At 41.4% G+C, this 17,882-nt stretch overlaps 6 non-coding genes across 6 annotated transcripts; all 6 read right to left on the reverse strand.

The window, feature by feature from the left end:
- Positions 1-13,328: 13,328 nt before the first annotated feature.
- Positions 13,329-13,399, reverse strand: TRNAV-CAC (transfer RNA valine (anticodon CAC)). The gene has a single exon. It is a non-coding gene; the product is annotated as a tRNA-Val (tRNA).
- Positions 13,400-14,368: 969 nt separating this feature from the next.
- Positions 14,369-14,439, reverse strand: TRNAG-CCC (transfer RNA glycine (anticodon CCC)). Its single transcript has one exon. It is a non-coding gene; the product is annotated as a tRNA-Gly (tRNA).
- A 450-nt stretch (positions 14,440-14,889) lies between these two features.
- TRNAG-CCC (transfer RNA glycine (anticodon CCC)) lies at positions 14,890-14,960 on the reverse strand. The gene has a single exon. It is a non-coding gene; the product is annotated as a tRNA-Gly (tRNA).
- Positions 14,961-15,410: 450 nt separating this feature from the next.
- On the reverse strand, positions 15,411-15,481 carry TRNAG-CCC (transfer RNA glycine (anticodon CCC)). The gene has a single exon. It is a non-coding gene; the product is annotated as a tRNA-Gly (tRNA).
- A 450-nt stretch (positions 15,482-15,931) lies between these two features.
- TRNAR-CCU (transfer RNA arginine (anticodon CCU)) lies at positions 15,932-16,002 on the reverse strand. The gene has a single exon. It is a non-coding gene; the product is annotated as a tRNA-Arg (tRNA).
- Positions 16,003-16,967: 965 nt separating this feature from the next.
- Positions 16,968-17,038, reverse strand: TRNAG-CCC (transfer RNA glycine (anticodon CCC)). Its single transcript has one exon. It is a non-coding gene; the product is annotated as a tRNA-Gly (tRNA).
- Positions 17,039-17,882: the final 844 nt, after the last annotated feature.

Consider the following 17,882-nt stretch of genomic DNA (forward strand, 5'->3'; position numbering starts at 1 on the left):
GGGAGTTCTCTGTGCTTATCCTGTTAATGTGAATTCGCTGTCTGCCAGTCTGCCTGTCAGCTCCTAGCTTCCACTGGACTACCCCGCTTCCTCCATCACCCTTGCCCATACCTGAGTGCCTGAGCCCGCTGACATCCTGCTCATTTGCTTCAGTTCACTACCTGCATACCTGGCTTGATTATTTTCAGTCTCACTACCTGCACACCTGGACAGCTCTAATTGTTTCTACTTGGACATTAACCCATTACTCCCACCACAGAACTCTTGTGCACATTTATATATTCCTGGACTTTTATTTTTTGCCATATTTTATGTCTACTCAAGCACTTATTAAAAAACCTAGTTTTTTATTCAAACCCGCTTCTGTGATCGCTCCTGCTACCACCCCGGGTCCACAAATAACCCAGAACATAACAGTTTGCACTGGCCCCATGGAGCCGGCCATGGATCTGGAGTCAGGAGTGGATTTGTTCCGGTGCATTTCTGGTCGTTTAGAAAATCTGGAAAACATGCAGCATCAGATGGCTCAATTTATGCAGGAGATGTCCAAGCGACAGGATAGTTTGCAAACTTCCTTTTCTACCCCTGTAGTACCAGCATCTACATCCACATCAGCGTCTGGGAATACAGGAGGCAGATCATCTCCCCGCTTACATCTTCCTTTACCAACAAAATTTGACGGCAATCCTAAAATCTGCTGAGGATTCCTAAATCAGTGTAACATACATTTTACCCTGCAGCCTGACAACTTTCTTACTGCAAGAACTAAAGTGGCTTATATAGTCTCTCTGTTATCCGGCCAGGCCTTGGAATGGGCTTCCCCACTCTGGGAGCGCTCAGATCCGCTGCTGGATAATTACGCAGGCTTTGTATCATCCTTCAGGAGGATTTTCGATGAACCTGGGTGTACTGTATCAGCAACATCAAACATCATGACACTGAGACAAGGGGTCCGTCCTGTCAGTCAATATGCCGTGCAATTTCAAATTTTAGCATCAGAGCTCAAATGGAATGAGGAAGCCCTCACCTCGGCCTTCTGGCATGGGTTGTCAGACCGACTAAAGGATGACCTAGTCACTTGAGAGCTTCCTACTAATCTGAACGACATGATTTTGTTGTGTATCAAAGTTGACCTACGGTTCAGGGAATGTCAGGCTGAAAAACACAGAACTGACCGGCAAAGGTCATTTACCCCCTCCATTTCTACCCGTCCCATTCCTTCTCCTACTGAAGAGGAGCCTATGCAGATGAATCATACACACCTCTCCAAAGAAGAACGTCAGAGAAGAATGCAAAAGAACCTCTGTCTGTCCGGTCACCTGCTGATCTCCTGCCCCCGTAACCGGGAAATGCCAAATCCTAACTGACCCTGGAGACATCAAGTTAGGAGTTATGAGCCCGTATCCAAAAATTAAAGATTTCACGATTACCCTAGCTTTGGAACTTAAACCCAAACCTGTCTTTGCTACTGCTCTACTTGACTCGGGAGCAGCCAGAAATTTCATAACATCTAGTTTCATAGATAAATTTCAGATTCCTTGTTTGTCTCTCAACCATGCCATCTCTCTGACCTCTATAGACGGACGCCCTCTAACTAACGGGATAGTCACCAAGGAGACTCAACCAGTATTGGTCCGAATTGGGGCACTTCATTCTGAGTCCTTAAAATTCCTGGTGATATCAGAGGCCTCTCAAGAAATTGTTCTTGGTCTACCCTGGTTACGTCAACATAATCCCAGGATTGATTGGAGTTCTATGCAGATTCTGTCATGTGGTATGGACTGTCAGAAATCCTGTCTTTCAAAAATTCGACCTGTAAGAAAGACAGTTCCATTAGTTTCTTCTGCCACTCCCAAGGAATATCAGATGTTCGCCAACGTGTTCTCTGAGCAACAAGCAAATATCTTACCTCCTCATAGGGAATGGGACTGTCCAATTGAATTGATACCTGATAAGATACCACCTCGTGGTCGTACCTATCCACTGTCCTTGCCTGAGACTCAAGCCATGACCGAGTACATCCGGGACAACCTGGCAAAAGGGTTCATTCGCCCCTCTACTTCACCTGCCAGAGCTGGGTTTTTTTTCGTTGGCAAGAAGGACGGTGGTCTAAGACCATATATCGATTATCGAGGCCTTAATGACATTACTGTAAAGAATCGATACCCTCTTCCCCTGATTACTGAGTTGTTTGATAGGGTCAAGGGCTCTGTCATTTTTTCGAAATTAGATCTGAGAGGGGCTTACAACCTCATTCGTATCCGAGCTGGCGATGAATGGAAGACCGCTTTTAATACCAGAGATGGACATTTCGAATATTTAGTAATGCCTTTTGGATTGTGCAATTCTCCTGCTGTCTTTCAGAGTTTCGTTAATGAGATTTTCCGGGATCTGTTATATGTTTCGGTTGTTGTCTATCTGGATGACATACTGATTTTTTCACCCTCTGTGGCTAAACATCAAGAACATGTTAAAGAAGTATTGACCCATTTGAGAAAACCACCTTTACTGCAAACTGGAGAAGTGCGTCTTTGGAGTGCCCAGTGTACCTTTTCTCGGCTATGTAATTTCTGGCTCCAGTTTAGAAATGGACCCCAAGAAGGTACAAGCAATTCTGGATTGGACCCGACCTCAGACACTGAAAGCCATCCAGAGATTGTTGGGCTTTGCCAATTATTATAGACGCTTCATTAAGGGATTTTCTACATTACTGGCTCCCATTACAGCCTTGACCCGCAAAGGTGCTAATCCTGCCCAATGGTCACCTGAGGCAGAGTCTGCTTTCATCTTCTAAAACAGGCCTTTATCTCAGCACCAGTTCTTCGACAACCAGATCTGGACAGGCCTTTTTTGTTGGAAGTAGACACATCATCTGAAGCTGTGGGAGCAGTCTTGTCTCAACGTTATGAGGACAACCGAGTCCATCCTTGTGGGTTCTTTTCTAAAAAATTCTTACCTGCCGAAAGGAACTACGCCATAGGTGAGCAAGAACTACTAGCTGTAAAGTTGGCGTTGAAGGAATGGAGATATTTGCTAGAAGGCGCCAAGTTTCCATTTACTGTATTTACGGATCATAGAAATCTCCTATTTCTCAAAAACCTCCAATGTGTGAGTCCTCGTTTGGTTTCAGTTCACCCTGACCTTCCGGTCTGGAGCACTTAATCAGAAGGCTGATGCCCTATCGAGATCTCTCCTCTGTGATGATCAATCTGAAAATCAAAGCAATACCCCTGTCTTGGAATCAAGAGTTTTCGCCGCATTACAAGTTCAGCCTCCTACGGGAAAATCATTTGTGGCCCCGGAATTAAGGAAGCGGCTTCTCACTTGGGCATATTCCTCTCGCTTCGCAGGGCACTCAGGCACTCGGAAGACCTTGGAGTTCCTGAAAAGACACTATTGATGGCCTTCTATGAAGGCAGATATAATGGAGTTCATCTCTTCCTGCTCCTCCTGTGCCCAGCATAAATCATCACGACAAGCTCCAGCTGGGGAATTGCTTCCATTACCTACTCCATCACGTCCATTGACGCATCTCTCCATGGATTTCGTCACAGACCTGCCAGTCTCTCAAGGCTTCAACACTATCTGGGTTGTAATAGACCGATTCTCTAAGATGGTCCACTATATACCGTTGAAGAAGTTACCTTCTGCCCCTGACCTGGCACAGTTGTTTGTCCAACACATATTTCGTCTACATGGCCTTCCTGCTGAACTTGTCTCTGACCGTGGTGTGCAGTTTACTGCAAAATTCTGGAGGGCTTTGTGTTCTGTTCTTCAAGTGAAGTTAAACTTTTCCACGGCCTACCATCCGCAAAGCAACGGCTCCACCGAGAGAGTTAATCAAGATCTAGAGACTTTCTTAAGAATTTTTATGTCATCTTCCCAGGACAATTGGGCTGTCTTGCTGCTGTGGGCTGAGTTTGCACAAAATGCTTCCTACCACTCGTCAACTAACCAAATGCCATTTCAGGTTGTTTATGGTCTTCATCCTCGTGTTCCCGAATTCCGAAGCCTGCCTGTTTTTGATGTTCCGGCCGTGGAGGACACGGTGCGGAATTTTGCTGCCATCTGGACTCAAGTACGGTCTGATTTGTTGAAGGCATCCTCTCGCTATAAGACCCAGGCCGATAAGAAGCGTAGAATAGTTCCACGCATGCAAGTAGGAAACCAGGTCTGGTTGTCTACCCGACACCTTCGTCTAAGAATTCCTTCAATTAAATTTGCACCCCGCTTTATTGGTCCCTTCACTGTTACAGAAGTTATTAATCCAGTGGCCTACCGTTTACAGTTACCCCCATACCTAAAAATTCCTAACTCCTTCCATGTTTCCTTATTAAAGCCCCTGGTCCTGAATAAGTTCCATAATGCTCTACCTGCTTCTCCTTGAGTCCAGACGGACAGAGGAGTTGAGTTTGAGGTCGCCCAGATCTTGGACTCTCGTCTACGCAGAGGTCATCTACAGTATTTTCTGGACTGGAAAGGTTACGGTCCAGAGGAACGTTGCTGGACCAATGCTCGTGATATCCACGCTCCGACACTCATCAGGAGATTCCATTCTGCCCATCCGGAGAAGCATGGTGAGTGTCCTGAGGCCACCCCAAAAGGGGGGGTACTGTCACGGCCAGGGTATTTCAGCATGGTGCTAGGTGAGTGTTACCTGTGAGGTCATTGTGGCGCAGGCTGTCTGGTGGCGGAGCTGGTGTCTGGCAGGGGGCTTTGGCTGCGAGCGTTGTTGTGCGGGCCTGTTGTCACTCTGCGCTGGTAAGGCCTGGCGGCGTCTCCATTCCGTTTGGCATGGGCGCTGCCATCTTGCCTTCTGGCCATGTGATGCGGCTGGCCAATCCTGGTGAGTCACATGTTCCCTCCGGCCAGTAACAGCACGGCATGGGGTATTAGGAAGGGTCAGTGCCTTCCTTCTTTGCCAGTGCAACATGTTTCTCAGCCTAGCTGAGAGGGAGTTCTCTGTGCTTATCCTGTTAATGTGAATTCGCTGTCTGCCAGTCTGCCTGTCAGCTCCTAGCTTCCACTGGACTACCCCGCTTCCACCATCACCCTTGCCCATACCTGAGTGCTTGAGCCTGCTGACATCCTGCTCATTTGCTTCAGTTCACTACCTGCATACCTGGCTTGATTATTTTCAGTCTCACTACCTGCACACCTGGACAGCTCTAATTGTTTCTACTTGGACATTAACCCATTACTCCCACCACAGAACTCTTGTGCACATTTATATATTCCTGGACTTTTATTTTCTGCCATATTTTATGTCTACTCAAGCACTTATTAAAAAACCTAGTTTTTTATTCAAACCCGCTTCTGTGATCGCTCCTGCTACCACCCCGGGTCCACAAATAACCCAGAACATAACAATGACAGAATGGACAGGTGCCGGCTTATAAATAGTAATAGCTTGCATACCCCTCCATACTGGTACAGAATCATTAATAGAGAATTTCCTAGTCAGCTTATATGAGAAACCCTTCTTTGCAGCTCTGATCTTTTTGGTTAATGTATTCTTGGCCTGCTTATACCGAGCCTTGTCTATGCTACTATATGCCTCCTCCTTGGCACAATGAAACTGCCTAAGCCTCGCACTGAACCATGGTTTGCTGTTATGAAAGGAGCAGAAAGTCTTTGTTGGCACACACAAGTCCTCACAAAAGGTAACATACAATGTCACAATGTCAGTTAGGTCATCTAAGTCAGATGATCTAACTGACATTGTGACATCGTATCTCCTCTCTGGGAGAAGCCTGGACAGGAGATGCAGCTGGCCACTTTGGGAGGTGGGGCAGTAGGCCCTGCCCCTGTCATGACAAACTGCTATGAATAGTGGGACCGCAAGGAGGGTGTGGTCCTAAATTATGCATTTCGCTTCATTTAGCCCCTCCCGGTCCATAGGGAGGCACTATTCTCAACAATTATCTCTCCATCGTGCCCACTTCACTAGAAAGTGGGTCAGATGTGGGAGATCTGGACTCCCTTCTGGAGGTGCGGGAGGCTACCCAAAAATTCAGGAGCAAGGTAAGCATGATAGAACTAAGAGGCAGAGACGCCGAAAGAGGGGGAGCGGATACTAATTACCCAGGTCTGGTTTTTTTTGAGCAGCCTAGCGGTGGCCCGAGTCCGCCGGACCTCCCATTTGCCCCTTCCCCTCCTACCTGTCAGCGGCAGCAGCCTATCTCCCCGACACCAGCACACGGTGCTTTGTACTGAGCTTTGGTGAGTCCAGGGAGGCTGCTGTTCCTGAGCTCAGCAGCAGTCTCCTCTGCCTATACCTGATGTGCGGGGTGAGGAGGGAGTGATTGTTGTCTGTTGTTACATGACTCTTCCTTAATAAGACTGCAGTGGGAGGTTTTTTTCCTGCTGGTCTACTCCGCAGGCACCTGGACTTCCGACTCTTGTGTTCCAGTGACCGTAAGTATCTGTGTCCCCTCCAGTGACAGTACTGATGTGGCCGCAGAAGCTGGGAAGGGCAGGCTGCTTGTTAACAGTCGTCTGGAAGTGCTGACACATGCTGAATGACCACATACATACCGTGTGATGTGACATGAATACTAGGCATTGCCAGTTATTCTCAGAACAACACACTGACTATATACCTACTTTGTGATGTCATAGAGCACTAGGGGGCCCATTTATCATTGATCACATACTCAATGCGATCTGGACGCAATATTAGCGCCCATGATCGCATTGCAGTATGCAATCATAGCGCCTGGATGTTTGAATAAGCACATGCAAGGAAAGGGGGTTGGAAAGGATCCATCCCTGCAATGTGCTTGGAGTGAAGTGACTGTGTCAGGGTTTTTTTCATTCTTGTGCCAGGGTTCCTGCGCACATGCGTGGTGGCCATTGCCGAGGGGGTGTTCCTCCAGAACTCTCTCCCAGTCATTTTTGCGATCTGTAGCCCTACAGCAGCACAGCGCCAACTTTAGATGGCATTAGCTGTGGGGGCCAAGCTTGGTAAATCTGACAGCATCGCATCCCCCATAGAAACCTATGGGGGCTGCTGCTGGTGTCGAAAATGCAGCAGTGGTGTCCCTCCCCATGGTGACACCCTGTGCAGATGGGGTTGCAAAAGGGGGCGTGACCTCATGGGTAGGGGACGTGGCCTCATGGGTAGGGAGTGTTTTATTCACTCCTGTTGTCCAGGAGGTTGATTATTTTATTGGATGAAGCTAAGACAATTATCAGGATAGCCCCAGAACACTATATAGCTCTACTTTTAGGGGAGTAATGCTGGGGACACACTTAACGATGTGTACCCAGCCAATATAGCGAGTGGCAGGTCCTGGCAGGGCTGCCGACATCAGCAAGTGTGTACACACTTGCTGATGTCGGCAAAAATGGAGCAATGGTGGGGTCCATGCTGCATTCAGCAGCATGGCCCCTGCTGACAATATCGCCCGTCGGACCTGCATGCCGGTTGATGGGCGATGTCGCTTACAACACACAGGAGCGCTCATCGTCAGTGACATAGCGGGTACACACTGGCCGATGTGGACGAGATGTCATCCGATCCGCTGGATCAGACAACATATCATCTAGTGTGTACTCGGATTTAGGGACAGTCTAGTCACAGCACTGTGTCACAGACACATTTTATCAGGTTATAACCTAGATTGATTCTACCCTCCTTGTTTTACTTCCTTGTTTGATTGTTGTTACCCTCATCCAGTGCCGCAGATATTCCTCTTTTTTCCTACTATTCTATGGGATTGGATGGGATCCCTGTTTCTCTCCTTAGGCTGCAGGAGTAAGGATTTCTTAATGGGTGCCCAGACATTACCCATTGCTTATTTGTTTCAATTGCCTAGGGTTTTTACCCTGTTTATATGCTCTCTGTGAGTTTTTATAAAGTTGTTACAAGGTTTGTATAATATATATAATTTAATAGATAAAATCAGTGTACACACTATCATGGTCTATACAAGGTTAGAATTTATGTGATTGCATCTATTGGGACTGGACAGACACACATGCACACGCACATGCACATGCACACACACACACTTAAAAACTAGAGGTTTCAAAATGGGAAACATTCAGCTGTTGTCAATAATCGCTATTTCTATATTTTTTTCACAATATTATTCTTATTTTAACAATGTCACTAACATGTTCTTATACAGGTGTCTGGTCAGAAGGTCCACATTTACACATTTACATCATTTTAAATGGCAACAGTCTGAGAATGCAGACAGTCAGGGTTAGGAGCTGCCAAGAGGTGAGGTTACAGTAAGTCTGTATGGGGAGTGGGGTGGGGATATTAGGGGTAGGAATTTACTGGTAGGGTTATGTTAGGGATTAGGGTTAGAGGGGATAATACACACCAGAACACCGCTGTTGAGACATCACAGTCGGAACTGATCCTCAAGTGACTGCCAGGGCCCGGAAGAAGACACTGGAGCCACTGCAGTTGCTGGGACAAGGTAAGACACCACTAGACCCCCAGGGACTGTTTGTCTACAGTTCATCGTGTCAACATATAAACATTGGAGACATGATGAATGTCGAAATGATATCTGTCGACCAATCTTACCCAATCCCTTACACATCTCCAATACGTGGGACCAATAGGACAATAATACAAATATTGTAATCTATATTTAGAAGGGGAAGGGGAGACAAATGTATATATTGAAATTGTGGGGTATAACTAAAAAAGTGTATGTTATACCTTCAAATATACATGTCCAAGTGCGCCATGTTACGATATATCTTTTTCTTTGCTTACTGACATGTTTATCAAACTCGTGGTACAATGAGAAGTCTTGTGTAAGTGTGACATTACAAGTTTCTTTGTCCTACACTTTTATTGGGAATTAAAAGACTATATATTACGTGCTAGCCTGTACTTGGATGCATATCAAAATAATAGTATTATTATTGTGTATATGTACTGTATATTGTTACAAGAATCACATAGACCGGGTAAAATCCAACAGAAGCTTTATTTCCTCACCACAGGCAGGTATACAGGACAGTGCAGTGTTCACAGGCTAGATGTTACAGGCTGGTACACACAATCTTCCAAACATATGGACAGATTATCACTGTGAACAAGTGCCGTTTTATGGCTGGCCTGCCACACTCACCTACCCAGCTGCTAGTAATGTGATTCAGACTTACCAAGCCGCTGCGCAGTGGGTAGTTTCCTGCAATGCGTCTCACTGCCACTGTGGGTGGATCCGGTCACAAGTTGCACTTGAGACCCCAGAACCATACCCCATCAATTACCTGTCAGGACAATACAGTGCAGTGCAGTGGACTCCTGGCGATCAGCTGCTGTGGCTTCCCTCCTGCCTGCCTCGTCATGGTGACTCATCTCTCCTGCTCCCCACCAGCTCCCGCATCCTGTCTGCAGCCTCAGGTCCTGCTGTGGTGCTCTGTTCCATGGGCGCTGCCATCTTGGATTCACCCATGTGACACTGTCTCCTCCAATAAAGTAATTCCTACCCAGTTCTCGGTCAATCAGCATCCTACAGCTTCTTTAAAAGGATTCCTGTAGCAGTAATGGATTGCCAGTGCTACAAGTTCTTTAGTAGGCTAAAGAGAGTCTCCCCACTGTGCTCCTAGAGTATTTTCTACTTTCCCGTGCTACCACCATTCTCCATACGGCTTCCCAGCTGCATCAAGTAGTCCGTGCTACCACCATTCTCCACATGGCTCCTCAGCCGCATCAAGTAGCTCCCATGCTACTATCATTCTCCATACGGCTTCCCAGCCGCATCAAGTAGCTCCCATGCTACCACCATTCTCCATACGGCTTCCCAGCTGCATCAAGTAGTCTCATGCTACCATCATTCTCCATACGGCTTCCCAGCTGCATCAAGTAGTCCATGCTACCACCTTTCTCCACACAGGTTCCCAGCCGCATCAAGTAGCTCCCATGCTACCACCAATCTCCATACGGCTTCCCAGCCACATCAAGTAGCTCCCGTGCTACCACCATTCTCCATACGGCTTCCCAGCCACATCAAGTAGCTCCCGTGCTACCACCATTCTCCATCCGGCTTCCCAGCTGCATCAAGTAGCTCCCGTGCTACCACCATTCTTCATCTGGCTTCCCAGTCACATCAAGTAGATCCCATGCTACCACCATACTCCATATGACTTCCCAGCCATGTCAAGTAGTCCCATACTACCACCATTCTCCATACGGCTTCCCAGCCACATCAAGTAGCTCCCGCGCTACCACCATTCTCCTTACAGCTCCTTAGCCACTCCAAGCAGCCTGTGCTGTCATCAGTCTCCATTCGGCTTCATAGCCGCATTAGCAGCTCCTGAACTTTCATCTACTTTCAGCTGCCTTCTACACTTGTTCATAGCTTCCTTCCGATTTTAGTTCTTTCATGCGTAGGAACTTCATTACACACAGTCTCCTCCAAAGAACAGCTGAGTTTAACAAGTCAATTTCAAGTCCCAGCCTGGGAACACAGCCTCAAAATCCTTGTGACAATCCAGGCTCTTGCTGCATAGTAGTATCCAGCAAGGTCCCTGTTTGGGCACCAAATGTTACAAGAATCACATAGAGCGGGTAACATCCAACAGAAGCTTTATTTCCTCACCATAGGGAGGTATACAGGACCAGTGCTGTTTTCACAGGCAAGATGTTACAGGCTGGTAAACAGAATCTTCCAAACAGCAATACAGTTTTTTTAGTGGACTCACAAGACCAGGGTCCATAACACTAGTTACCCCCGGGCCTATAACCTGGGCGACTATTTCACCATCAGGATCCGTTTCCCAGTGTCTCCCAAACATGCTTGCAAAAACATCACAATTTGGCTAGCATTAGAGCCATGGTCATTGATCATGTGCCGATTAGCCCTAGAGGGGGAAACAGGGCAAACACATTGTTTCACCTCAATACTTTGGCACCTAGGGGGTTGAATGAGACACTGGGGCTTCAGTGTTATCTCTAACTCTCCCATAGTTATGTTATTTGGAAAGCTTATGCATCATATGAATGTCAGTATGTGGATCACTATGTTTAAATTCCATAATTAGTCCTGATTTAAGATTGTTAAAAAATTGATCAACTTACTATATTATAGTTAATCTTTGAGATTCTAAGGGTGATTTGCAACTTAACATTATCATTGCGATATTGGCTTTAAATCGGGTTATTGCCAAATGTCTTTAGCACTCTGTTGAAATAATGACTGTTAACATTATTCATGTTGTTAATTAATTTATTGTTCTGTGTAGTGTGTTGCTTGTTTTTATTTTATTTGAAGTGTGATGTTATTATATGTTACTATATGTTTTTAACTGTTATTTGGCATCCATGGCAACTAAATGTTGCACACTTCAATATGCTTCAGCTTTGAAAAGCTGCCCGATGTAGTCAACATACCGCAACGTATTATTTACTATGCGTGGTGATAGACTCCTCAAGGCGACAGATCACAGGTGAGAGCATGAGGCAATTAAACACACTGTGGGGGTGGGTATAAATACTTGCATGTTTGTAGTATGTAGTTGTACGCTTGTCCCTGAAGACAGGGGTTGTCCTCAAAACATGTTGACTAATAAAGGATGATAGTCTGTTTTTAAACCAAGTCTACTGAATGCCGCCTACATAATTTCTTCTTTATATGGATTCTTATTACCCAGACTCAAGGAGGGCACTGCAGCATTTCAAACTGATTTGTAGTATTATCCATTGGAGTGCCAGGCTATACATTCCAACTATATATATATATATATATATATATATATATACAGTATATAAATATACAAATCCTTTATAAATGCAGACTCCTTACAAGACTCAAAATGCCGTGGTGCCTGCTACCAACACAAATGACAGACAATCAAAGTGCGGCACTCCGCGGTCTAATTAGACTCCAGTCGTTAGTTCCTTAATTTAGCAACATTTCGGGCTTTACTTGCCCATCTTCAGGCTACACATATCAAAAAGATTGATATGTGTAGCCTGAAGACGGGCAAGTAAAGCCCGAAACGTTGCTAAATTAAGGAACTAACGACTGGAGTCTTATTAGACCACCGAGTGCTGCACTTTGATTGTCTATTATATATATATATATATATATTTATATATATATATATATATATATATATATAATATATATATATATCTTTGTGACTGGCATTTTGCATACATTAATAATATATCCTGATGAAAGATGTATTAAAAGGCATCTGACACGTTGATAGTAATCGATGTGTTGCAGTGATTCTGTATAAAATCAGTGCAGTGCTGCCGATTTACATTTGTAATAATATATAGACTCTTATTAGCACTAACATAATAATAAAGGAAACATATCTGCAGTGACATTGCGTAAGAATGGAAATCTTGCATGATACCCCTACACTACTAGCGCATTTTAGCAACCTTTAATTCCCACAAAGAAATGACTGACAATTGATGATCTTTAGTCAAAAATGTGCAATTTGGCTATGATTTTCAAGTGAAATTGTACTATTTGCACTGTTGTATAGATTTCCCAAGATTAGAAATACATATCTTTGTTCCATGGATGTATTTTTTGTTCAAGGAAGAATGTGCTAAAGAGTTTGTGAAGCAAAAGTAATTAATTCAGAAATGTAATTGCCTTTACAATTGCAGCTTTCGGTCTTTAGTGTTTGTGTCAGTAGAACATTTTTTTTTACCTATGGAGAGGAAGTGTTACTACTATGCTTTTTAAGAATTTGGTGAATAGAGACATCTTGGAGGCTCATCTTTGAGAAATGCAATATTGCAGAGTTTTTAGTGAGATTCAATATATATTAAATTGAAAAATGTCATAGGATTCAAAAGACACACTTTTATGCACTGTCCGGGTCTCAAACCAAGGTCACATGAATGGTAATCTTGCATGATACCCCTACATTACTAGCATATTCTTAAAGAACTACCTTCACATAAAAGAAAATTTACAAAAAATTGTTAATCTCTAGTGAAAATTGTGCAATGTGACTGTGTTTTTCAAGTGAAGTTGTAATATCTGCACTGCCTTATAAGTTTCCCACAATAAGAAATACATATATTTACTCTTTGGATGTATTTTTTTTCCAAGGAAAGATTTGATATTGATATTGTGGAGCAGATGTAAAAACTTAAGAAATATAATTGACTTCACAATTAAAGCTTTAACTCTTTAGTGTTTGTATCACTAGTACATTTTTTTTCCTGTGGAGAGAAAATGTTACCTCTATGATTTTTAAGAATTTTGTGAATTGAGACATCTTCAAGGACTATCTCTGAGAAAAGCAATAAAACTATGTTTTTTATACAGATTAATTATATATTAATTTAACACATTTTATAGAATTCAAAAGACACACTTATATGCGCTAGCCGGGACTCGAACCCAGGTCACAAGAACGTGAATCTTGCATGATACCCCTACACTACTAGCGCTTTTTAGCTACCTATAATTCACACAACAAATGACTAACAATCAATTGATGATCTTTAGTCAAAAATTTGCAATTTGGCTATGATTTTCAAGTGAAATTGTACTATTTGCACTGTTGTATAGATTTCCCAAGATAAGAGGTACATACATTTGCTCCATGGAAGTATTTTTAGTTCAAGGAAGATTGTGCTAAAGAGTTTGTGGAGCAAATATAAATAATTCGGAAATATAATGCCTTTACAATAGCAGGTTTGGGACTTTAGTGTTTGTGTCAGTAGCACAATTTTTTTTACCTGTGGAGAGGAAGTGTTACTTCTATGCTTTTTAAGAGTTTGGTGAATAGAGACATCTTGGATGCTAATCTCTGAGAAATGCAATATTGCAGTGTTTTTAGTGAGATTCAATATATATTAACTTGAAACATTTCATAGAATTCGAAAGACACACTTTTATGCACTAGCCGGGTCTCAAACCAAGGTCGCACGAATGGGAATCTTTCATGATACCCCTACACTAGCACATTCTTAAAGAACTACATTCACATAAAAGTAGTTTTACAATCAATTGTTAATCTCTAGTGAAAATTGTGCAATGTGACGGTGTTTTTCAAGTGAAGTTGTACTATCTCCACTGCCTTATAAGTTTCCCACAATAAGAAATACATATATTTACTCTTTGGATGTATTTTTTTTCAAGGAAAGATTTGATAATGACATTGTGGAGCAGATGTAAAAAATTAAGAAATATAATTGACTTCACAATTAAAGCTTTAACTCTTTAGTGTTTGTATCACTAGTACATTTTTTTTTACCTGTGGAGAGAAAATGTTACCTCTATGCTTTTTAAGAATTTTGTGAATTGAGACATCTTCAAGGACTATCTCTGAGAAAAGCAATAAAGCTATGTTTTTTATACAGATTAATTATACATTAATTTAACAGATTTTATAGAATTCAAAAGACACACTTTTATGCGCTAGCCGGGACTCGAACCCAGGTCGCAAGAATGGGAATCTTGCATGATACCCCTACACTACTAGCGCTTTTTAGCTACCTATAATTCACACAACAAATGACTAACAATCAATTGATGATCTTTAGTCAAAAATGTTCAATTTGGCAATGATTTTCAAGTGAAATTGTACTATTTGCACTGTTGTATAGATTTCCCAAGATAAGAAATACATATCTTTGCTCCATGGATGTATTTTTAGTTCAAGGAAGATTGTGCTAAAGAGTTTGTGGAACAAATATAAATAATTCAGAAATGTAATTGCCTTTACAATAGCAGCTTTGGGTCTTTAGTGTTTGTGTCAGTAGCACATTTTTTTTACCTGTGGAGAGGAAATGTTACTATTATGCTTTTTAAGAATTTGGTGAATAGAGACATCTTGGAGGCTCATCTTTGAGAAATGCAATATTGTAATGTTTTTAGTGAGATTCAGTATATATTAATTTGAAAAATGTCATAGGATTCAAAAAACATATTTTCATGCGCTAGCCGGGACTCGAACCCGGGACGCAAGAATGGGAATCTTGCATGATACCCCTACACTACTAGCGCTTTTTAGCTACCTATAATTCACACAACAAATGACTAACAATCAATTGATAATCTTTAGTCAAAAATGTTCAATTTGGCTATGATTTTCAAGTGAAATTGTACTATTTGCACTGTTGTATAGATTTCCCAAGATAAGAAATACATATCTTTGCTCCATGGATGTATTTTTAGTTCAAGGAAGATTGTGCTAAAGAGTTTGTGGAGCAAATATAAATAATTCTGAAATGTAATTGCCTTTACAATAGCAGCTTTGGGACTTTAGTGTTTGTGTCAGTAGCACATTTTTTTTACCTGTGGAGAGGAAATGTTACTATTATGCTTTTTAAGAATTTGGTGAATAGAGACATCTTGGAGGCTTAACTTTGAGAAATGCAATATTGTAATGCTTTTAGTGAGATTCAATATATATTAATTTGAAAAATGTCATAGGATTCAAAGAACACATTTTCATGCACTAGCCGGGACTCGAACCCGGGTCGCAAGAATGGGAATCTTGCATGATACCCCTACACTGCTAGCGCTCTTAAGAAACCTTTAATTCACACAACAAATGACTAACAATCAATTGATGATCTTTAGTCAAAAATGTTCAATTTGGCTATGATTTTCAAGTGAAATTGTACTATTTGCACTGTTGTATAGATTTCCCAAGATAAGAAATACATATCTTTGCTCCATGGATGTATTTTTAGTTCAAGGAAGATTGTGCTAAAGAGTTTGTGGAACAAATATAAATAATTCAGAAATGTAATTGCCTTTACAATAGCAGCTTTGGGTCTTTAGTGTTTGTGTCAGTAGCACATTTTTTTTACCTGTGGAGAGGAAATGTTACTATTATGCTTTTTAAGAATTTGGTGAATAGAGACATCTTGGAGGCTCATCTTTGAGAAATGCAATATTGTAATGTTTTTAGTGAGATTCAATATATATTAATTTGAAAAATGTCATAGGATTCAAAAAACACATTTTCATGCGCTAGCCGGGACTCGATCCCAGGTCACAAGAATAGGAATCTTGCATGATACCCCTACACTACTAGCGCTCTTTAGAAATCTTTAATTCACACAATAAATGACTAACAATCAATTGATAATCTTTAGTCAAAAATGTGCAATTTGGCTATGATTTTCAAGTGAAATTGTACTATTTGCACTGTTGTATAGATTTCCCAAGATAAGAAGTACATACATTTTCTCCATGGATGTATTTTTAGTTCAAGGAAGATTGTGCTAAAGAGTTTGTGGAGCAAATATAAATAATTTGGAAATGTTATTGCCATTACAATAGCAGCTTTGGGACTTTAGTGTTTGTGCCAGTAGCATAATTTTTTTACCTGTGGAGAGGAAGTGTTACTTCTATGCTTTTTAAGAATTTGGTGAATAGAAACATCTTGGATGCTAATCTCTGAGAAATGCAATATTGCAGTGTTTTTAGTGAGATTCAATATATATTAATTTGAAACATTTCATAGGATTCAAAAGACACATTATGCACTAGCCAGGTCTCAAACCAAGGTCGCACTAATGATAATCTTGCTTGATACCCCTACACTAGCACATTCTTAAAGAACTACATTCACATAAAAGAAGTCTTACAATCAATTGTTAATCTCTAGTGAAAATTGTGCAATGTGACGGTGTTTTTCAAGTGAAGTTGTACTATCTCCACTGCCTTATAAGTTTCCCACAATAAGAAATACATATATTTACTCTTTGGATGTATTTTTTTTCAAGGAAAGATTTGATAATGACATTGTGGAGCAGATGTCAAAAATTAAGAAATATAATTGACTTCACAATTAAAGCTTTAACTCTTTAGTGTTTGTATCACTAGTACATTTTTTTTACCTGTGGAGAGAAAATGTTACCTCTATGCTTTTTAAGAATTTTGTGAATTGATACATTTTCAAGGACTATCTTTGAGAAAAGCAATAAAGCTATGTTTTTAATACAGATTAATTATATATTAATTTAACAGATTTTATAGAATTCAAAAGACACACTTTCATGCGCTAGCCGGGACTCGAACCCGGGTCGCAAGAATGGGAATCTTGCATGATACCCCTACACTACTAGCGCTTTTTAGCTACCTATAATTCACACAACAAATGACTAACAATCAATTGATGATCTTTAGTCAAAAATGTTCAATTTGGCTATGATTTTCAAGTGAAATTGTACTATTTGCACTGTTGTATAGATTTCCCAAGATAAGAAATACATATCTTTGCTCCATGGATGTATTTTTAGTTCAAAGAAGATTGTGCTAAAGAGTTTGTGGAACAAATATAAATAATTCGGAAATGTAATTGCCTTTACAATAGCTGCTTTGGGTCTTTAGTGTTTGTGTCAGTAGCACATTTTTTTTACCTGTGGAGAGGAAATGTTACTATTATGCTTTTTAAGAATTTGGTGAATAGAGACATCTTGGAGGCTCATCTTTGAGAAATGCAATATTGTAATGTTTTTAGTGAGATTCAATATATATTAATTTGAAAAATGTCATAGGATTCAAAATACACATTTTCATGCGCTAGCCGGGACTCGAACCCGGGCCGCAAGAATGGGAATTTTGCATGATACCCCTACACTACTAGTGCTCTTTAGAAACCTTTAATTCACACAACAAATGACTAACAATCAATTGATAATCTTTAGTCAAAAATGTGCAATTTGGCTATGATTTTCAAGTGAAATTGTTCTATTTGCACTGTTGTATAGATTTCCCAAGATAAGAAGTACATACATTTGCTCCATGGATGTATTTTTAGTTCAAGGAAGATTGTGCTAAAGAGTTTTTGGAGCAAATATAAATAATTCGGAAATGTAATTGCCTTTGCAATAGCAGCTTTGGGACTTTAGTGTTTGTGTCAGTAGCACATTTTTTTTACCTGTGGAGAGGAAATGTTACTATTATGCTTTT

Source organism: Taudactylus pleione, unplaced genomic scaffold (genome assembly GCF_031769625.1).
Source record: "Taudactylus pleione unplaced genomic scaffold, aTauple2 ptg000497l, whole genome shotgun sequence".
NCBI classification, from domain to species: Eukaryota; Metazoa; Chordata; class Amphibia; order Anura; family Myobatrachidae; genus Taudactylus; species Taudactylus pleione.